The sequence below is a fragment of the Belonocnema kinseyi genome, chromosome 1 (assembly GCF_010883055.1).
Source record: "Belonocnema kinseyi isolate 2016_QV_RU_SX_M_011 chromosome 1, B_treatae_v1, whole genome shotgun sequence".
Taxonomy (NCBI): Eukaryota; Metazoa; Arthropoda; class Insecta; order Hymenoptera; family Cynipidae; genus Belonocnema; species Belonocnema kinseyi.
Genome location: NC_046657.1, coordinates 169,743,908 through 169,751,465, shown reverse-complemented (window position 1 = coordinate 169,751,465; position 7,558 = coordinate 169,743,908). Strand labels below are relative to the sequence as shown.

At 31.3% G+C, this 7,558-nt stretch overlaps 1 protein-coding gene across 2 annotated transcripts in view; it reads right to left on the bottom strand.

The window, feature by feature from the left end:
• The window catches only part of LOC117172666, a 32,669-nt gene that overhangs the window by 10,667 nt on the left and 14,444 nt on the right, over positions 1-7,558 (bottom strand). The window contains exon 4 of one of the 2 annotated variants that reach the window (XR_004467043.1): positions 4,197-4,366. The exons of the other annotated variant lie outside the window; for it this stretch is intronic. The gene's annotated coding sequence lies outside the window, so the exon portion shown is untranslated. The remainder of the gene's footprint in view (positions 1-4,196; positions 4,367-7,558) is intronic. 2 annotated transcript variants of the gene reach the window in all.

Below are 7,558 nucleotides of genomic sequence, written 5' to 3'. Positions count from 1 at the left end.
GATAATTATATTATAAATTACATTACAATTGAAAGAATAAATGAATAAGCTTTCTAAAATTGTCGTGCCTATAACATTGTTAAGTACAGTTAAATTATATCTGAAATCAATAAAACATTTTGTTTATACGAGCTTTCTCAACAGTGAGACATTCTCAGGGCCTTCCATACTACAGATACGGCTCTGATTCTCACAAGCCGTGAAAGAAACGCCTAGTGAGTATATAAGGGCCGTTCATTGACTTTCAGCGGGAGAAACTGCGTTAGTCCGTAGGTGTATTCAGCGTTATATTCGGTAGTATTAAGTTAGTTTAGTATACGTTTGTGTATAGTATAAGTCAAAAAGTCGGGTATACTGGAAAAACATTTTGTGTGTGTGTGTGGGGGGGGGGGGGGGGGTGCATAGAATCGTGGGTGTGTGTTGAACTTGTGATGCGATAAATAATATTTTTTTTCTTCCCTTTCTTCTAGATTTTCTTCGATTGTCGCTGAGACTCTCGTCAACAAGGTCAGAGAAGATATCGCCCTTGCGTTTTACATTTTCAGCGACTGTTGAGCTGTTTACTTAAACTCTGCAATTAACATTTTTCAATTCTTCTAAAATGTTTCATAATTTGCAGATAATTATTGATCACATTCTTTAACACTTTAAAAACTTTACTCGACTTCTTCTTTTATCCGAGACTAACACACAAATTCGATGAATCTTTAAGCGACTAATTATTTCCGTGTGGGCTTTATGTTTTCTCCTACTTTTTCTGTGTTGAGAAATATTATATTGCAATTAGCAGCAATAGAAATACGGCAAAGTGTGAATAAATTCGAGCTATAAATAGGGATACCAGATTTAAAACAACCCAGAAAAACAAAAGTTAAGATTTGTTACAGCTACCAGGTGTATACATATGAAACCGGTATTGCCATTTAGCGGCCAGTAGGCACACTTGTAGGCACTGTCGGAACTTACCATTTGTGCTAATTGGCGTATTGTCATCTGTCAAAAACGAAGACTTTTTTTGGAAAGGTATCCATAAATTGCCTGAGAGCTGGACAAAATGTGTAGCCAGCGAGGGCGCATACTTTGAATAAAATATTTGTTATCATTCTCTTGAAATAAATGTGTTTTTTTCTTGAAAAAATACCGGTTTCATATGTATACACCTGGTAAGACTTGCAACGTTTCGAAATTAAACATATTTCGGTAAAAGTTTCACTGAGATTAGGAGAATAATTTTGATCTCTTCTACTTCGTCATGCTGAAGTGAGAAAATTTCAATAAAACATGTAGAATCAGCAACATAAAACACGAAACAAAATTTTGCGTGCTGATATATCTCTTCCGAAATAAATTAGACTATTGTCAAGAATTAGAATTTATTAATTACCATTTAGCAAAACGCGCAAATAGAAACTGACAGATGGGAATCCCCAGTTCTCCTCAATTTAATGAAGTTAAACGACGATAGACAGCGCTGGCGTCCACAGAAAATCGCCGATCCTCCAAAGTACACCAAATCGATATTCAATTACGTTGCAACAAATTTGAGGAAGTTATAATAATAATTACCTAACTTTTAATTTTCTTCCATTTACCAGAGAGTATTAGTGCCTTGTAATAAAACTTGTGCTTGGAGTGATATAATTTCCAAATCTTAGGTTAATCAAAACCTACATGACATTCATACCACTAAAGCCGGGATGTAAAAACTAAGTCGTGACCGTAGACGGTCATGACTTTGTCTTTACATCCCAGTTTTGGTATAAATGTCGACGGCCATGACTAACCTGACATTTGGAAGTTGCAGTAGAAAGATCTCATTTTATTTGACGTGACTAGTACGCACTGTTAAATTAAAGAAATTTGAAAATAAAGTAAATATTATTTCCATTAGTTTGCTCATTAACAATTATTAAGTTTAATGTCGCAAAGCTTATAATTGCTTTAACAGGTGTTCAGGTGGTTGACAGCGCAGTTCAGCACTCCACAACTCTCGGCATGAACCAAAATTCAGTCTCAAAATGATACATTTCCCTGCTATCGGCGAGAAAACTATAGGCATCTGCCTTTGAATCTTAACAACTCTGTCAAAAAAATGCTAGCGCAACAAAAACACAGTCATTTAAAAGCTGAAAGTGTTCGACGTTAATGGGCTTGATGATGTTTATGTAAAAAATTTTGTGTACTTTCCAGACTGAAAAATGTAAAAAAAGTCAGGACTTTCGGGTACATTTAAGAACAGTCAAGTTTAGAGCATTATTTCTTATACAAGGGGCGATGGGAAAAATTTGAAAAAATTCACGAGTATGAGGAAAACTGTTATGAACCAGTTACAGTTGAGAAATTTAAAAAATAATAAAAATTGTTGCTTTAAAGTACCAAAAATGTGCAAATATATTATCTTCAGTTCTAATACAAATATTAGAGCGATTCAAACTGCAAACTGTAATGGATAGGCTCTATATTTATTTTCAATCACCCGGAACGACGTGTTAGTCTTATTTTTTTGTGAAAATGGCGATATTTTTATACATTTTTTTTTGTTGGAAAACAAGTGACAGAAAGCAGTGGGGGGAGGCGGTTTTTTTTACTGTCGAACACTGGTCCCTTTCTCGTCCCGTGGCCAGGTGCCATCCAAGCATTCAGAACCAGGGGTCGAAGAATGGCACCAGCGGTCGGCAGTAAATCAAAAAAGCCCCCCCCCCTGCTTTCTGTCACTTGTTTTTCAACAAAAAGAAATGTCTAAAAATATCGCGATTTTCACAAAAAAGAAGACTAACACATCCTTCCGGGTGATAGAAAATAAATACAGAGCCTATCCATTACAGTTTGTAGTTTAAATTGCTTTAATATCTGTATTATAACTGAAGATATTATAGTAGCACATTTTTGTACTTTTCAGCAATAATTATTATAATTTTTTTAATTTCTCAACTGCAACTAGTTGGCAACAGTTTTCCTCATGCTCATGAATTTTTTAAAATTTTTTCCATCGCCCCTTGTATAAGAAATAATGCTCTAAACTTGGCTGCTCTTAAATGTTTCCGAAAATCCTTACTTTTTTTACATTTTTCAGTCTGCTAAGCACAAAAATTTTTTTATATAAACGTCTTCATGCATTTTTTTGACTGAGTTGTTAAGCATCAAAGGCAGATGCCTATAGTTTTCTCGCCGATAGTAGATGCCCAGATGTGCAACTACGTTCAGAAGAATAAAGTTGAGAATGAAAATCATCTGAAATGCTCATTGGTAGACCAATGAAATTTGAGTTACAACCAATTTTACAACTCCGTTTTTCTGTGTCGCAATTCTCGTTGCATCTCTAATAAAAATCGAGCGATTATAAGTCGAAGGATTATCCATGCAAGGTTAAAAATCGTAAATTATGTTTGATTCATGCAAAGTTTATCCAGCAAGGTTAATTTTTGCTATAATCATTATCTACGAATTTTTCCCATTCCAATGATATATTACTTTCCTAGGAAGGTTGAAAATTTGAAGATGTTTAAGTGAAGAAACTTTAACACAATATTGAATTCGATATTGATTACGTCCCCAATTTTTAAACTTGATGGAGAAATTACATATCTTTTGAATCGCAATAATTCGCAAATTCTGAATATATCACTTTCAAGTCGGTGATTGTAGGATTATTAATTTTTATCTTTTTAATTACAAAAAGAACGAGTAAGTGTAAAACCCCTGTACGGAGGAAAATGTCTAGCTGGGTTATCAAGAATCCTGGTTAGCCCTACTAGACTGTTTAGTAAAATATGAAACAATACACTGTATAGTTAAATATACCAGACAGTCTGGTAAAACTCTGTCTAATTACAATTACAAGACACGTGGTATAAGTTACCAGACGTTAACACATACGAAATTTTGGAAATTCCTACGCAGGAGATTTCTCAGGATGAGAATGATACCGAGCAAGATTTAGATCCTACATATGTTCCAAATATAGAATCAGGTGATTTATAATATCAAATATTAAAAATAATAACCTCATCAAACATTCAAGGAAATGTAGGAAGTAATTTTATAACACAAAACTGATCAATTTTTGCAATTTTTCAGAATTAAAACTTTCCACTGCCCATAAGAATGCAGCATGGTTACCTGTGCAAAAAACTGCTTCGAAAATTTCTTGTTTTGCAGAGTTCTCAAATATTTTCAGTTTAGATGTTTTTACATACCTAAAGGTAAAAAATGTCTTCCTAATTTTGTTGCAGATTTCAGCCAGTTATTTTCCAAGAGACATTTCTTATTTAAGCAATCCTGTTTTCGGAAAAAAATTCTTAGCATCTTTCGTTATAGGAGAAGAATTTTTTCGGGTACTTGAAATCTTTCCAGTGAGAAAAATGCGCTAGAAAAAAATCGGAAAGTTACTTATTTTGAAATACAGCAATTTTTTTCAAATTTTGATTTTTGTATTTAATGAAATGTTTGAAACTTCTGATGTAAATTATTTCTGAGCATATGTTCGATTTTTTAGCATAGCAATACATCAGGAAAAAAGTCTACGAAACCCAGGGAGAAAAAATAGAAATACAGCAATTTTTTGTAGTTCTGCTTTTGGCATGAACTTAAGTCATCTTTATAAATTGTCTTTAAATTTTTTGAGCATGTCTGAGCTTCTTTAGTATAGAAATACAGTAGCCACAAGAATAGTGGGCCGCAATCCTCATCAGTAGACCGTAACTATAAATAACTAATTTTTGCGCAATAAAGTTCTGCCCAAACGTAGAACTTGGAGATCATCTATCAATATATGTTAAAATATCCACAGTTTGAAAAGTTTCGCTCCCAAAATATTTGTTGGAAAAAAGGGGAAAGTAGGTTATAAACTTTAAACTATTGAAAATTTTTGGTATTTATGTATTATTTTTAATAAATAAGCTAAATATTTAATGATTATAACAAATTAAAATGTTCACCTGTGATCACGTCTGCAGCCTAATCCATCTAAATGAGGTGCACCAAATTTTTATGAGAAGTCTGTAGTTTTAAGTCTTGAGTCTCAATACGTATTGAAAGGATTTCTGAAATCTTGAATAGCTTTTAAAATTTTACCATTTATGTGATTTCTGAAATTTCGTTTTTCAAAACTAAATACGTAAAATTTTCGAAACTATTCAAGATATAGACATTTTTTGATAACTGTATCTAGAATGCTTGCTACTAATCTCTTGATAAAATGTGGTACCAATCGGTTCAATGAATTTATATTATCATGAAATATGGCTAACTAAATGTTTTATTTAATAAGGATATTATGTTCTTCTAAAATATGGTACATATCGAGAACATGCAGTTATATATTTACAGATGAAACGTTAGGCATAAAGTTTGAATGAAAACTGCATTCTTATTAAATTAATGTAAAAAAAAAATAAATTTTTCACCTGTGCTAATCTCTGCAGCCTAATCTATCAAACCAATTTAAGTCATATTTTAACAAGAAGTATGTAGTAACATATTGTCGATACATAGTACACAAATTTTCGTTACCTTGAATAGTTTTTCAAATTTTATTATTTTTGTCATCTCTGAATGTTCCATTTTTTTCACTAAATAGGTAACGTTTGAAAACGATTCAAAATATAGAAAAATACTGCAAAATATATCGAGAATATGTTGTTACTGTCCTTTTCGAACATTTCTACCAACATTTTCGCTAGATTAGTATTGAGAGGCGAGCGCATATTGATAATTGGTTGTTTCAATGATTTTATTTTGTTTTAATCATACATTTTCTAAAATATTAGCATCTAAACGGGGTAAAAAATTATTACAGATAAGGATTCTTGGTAGTTTTTTTTTTACTTGGTGAAGGTATACACTGCTGCGAATCTCTATTTGAGCTTTTCCTGATGAATAGTTTTTCAAAGTGCAAATGAAATGTTTGAAATTTATCAGAATGTGTAGTTCATTCATAGACCATAATAAAAAAATGATTGAAATATAAGATTCTTTTTAAGAGATAAATGTTTTTGATGAATTGACTATGTTTTGGAAACTTATGAAGATGAAACATCAAAGCTAACTTATACTTTAAAATGATGATCACGTTGTTTACACGGCTGATTCAGATTTGAACAGTGATGAAAAAGGTGATAATATAAAAAAGAAATATATGGAAAGGGTAAAGCAGTGTGATTTGCCTAAAATCTCTGACGCTAAGACAATTTTTTGTTCCTCATCTGACGAGTCTGACTCCTCTTGGGCAGATATGGAATTGAAGGCAATTCTCCTTTCAAAAAAGAATAAATCTAGACCTTGCTCTGAAGATCAAACAAAAAAGAATAAAAGGAAATCTAAAAACAGGAATACAGCAAGAGGTAACTTCATTTATCATGTAAACCTTACCCTTTGAATACAAAATTATCAAATTATTTATGTCATTTTTAATAAAAGATTATTATTTTTCAGGAGGGAATAGTAAGTTAAATGCAACTGAACAGTACGATTAAATAAAAAAATAAAACTGTTTGTAAAAAAAATCTATTCCTCATTAAAAACAGCTTTGAGGACGATTGCACACAAAATCAAGAGAAATAAATTTTAACATGTAAATCAAAACATGTTTCAACAACAGTTCGAAATTAGGGAAAATCTTGCTATTTCAAGTACTAGCAAGCATGTTTTTAACGGTAAAGTATAATAACAATAATATGTAGCAGCATTAGTACAAATAAAATTCTAAATGTCAACGTTATTTATTATTGGAAATTAATTTCATTTCTTTCTAGTTTTTTCTTTAGATTCATCTTGCAAAGAAATATATCCTGGTCCATAAATTAGTGTAAATAAAGAGAAACAAAAGGAAAAACGAGAGACAAAAGCAAAACTGTATCATCAGGTAAAAATAATTTAGGTTTATAATTCTTCATATATTATATATCGGTTTGATTTCTGTGAAAACAAATTATTAAGCATAATTTACTTATTTCTTCAGATATTCAACTTCTGTTAGCTGCGATAAAGGGAATTACTGTTCGGCAGTACGAAATACTAAACAGGCTGGATGCAGCGGACGATATATTGCGAGCTTCAGCAATTAAAGTTGGACTGTTTCCTGCAGCAATATGATTTATTTTTAATAATAATTTAGAACTTTCTTTTAGTGAACTGTCCATGTTTGATGAATTTAATGAAAAATTAAAAGATAATTAATTGAAACATGAATTTGTACGTTCAATAGCAAATTATATTACCGATCAAATCAAATTGATCAAATATATATTTGTTTTGCAAGACTTTTTTTTGCAGGTTTCAACATTACATACTCTTATGGATAGAGACTTTAATATCTCAAAAAGTGCTCTATATATGATGAAAAAATATATGTCCAGAGATCTTGCGTTAAAGTTTATAAGGTTGCTAAAAGATTATATCATTCATCAATGTATTCTTGGTATGTAATACAATACACAATTATGATTTTAAGAAGAATCTTTCTTTAGAAGTTTGGGTATATTGCAATTTTTTTTGTACTGAACTTTTCGTTACAAAAGAATACTTCAATATCTATTCTTAATTAAAAAATATTGCTATA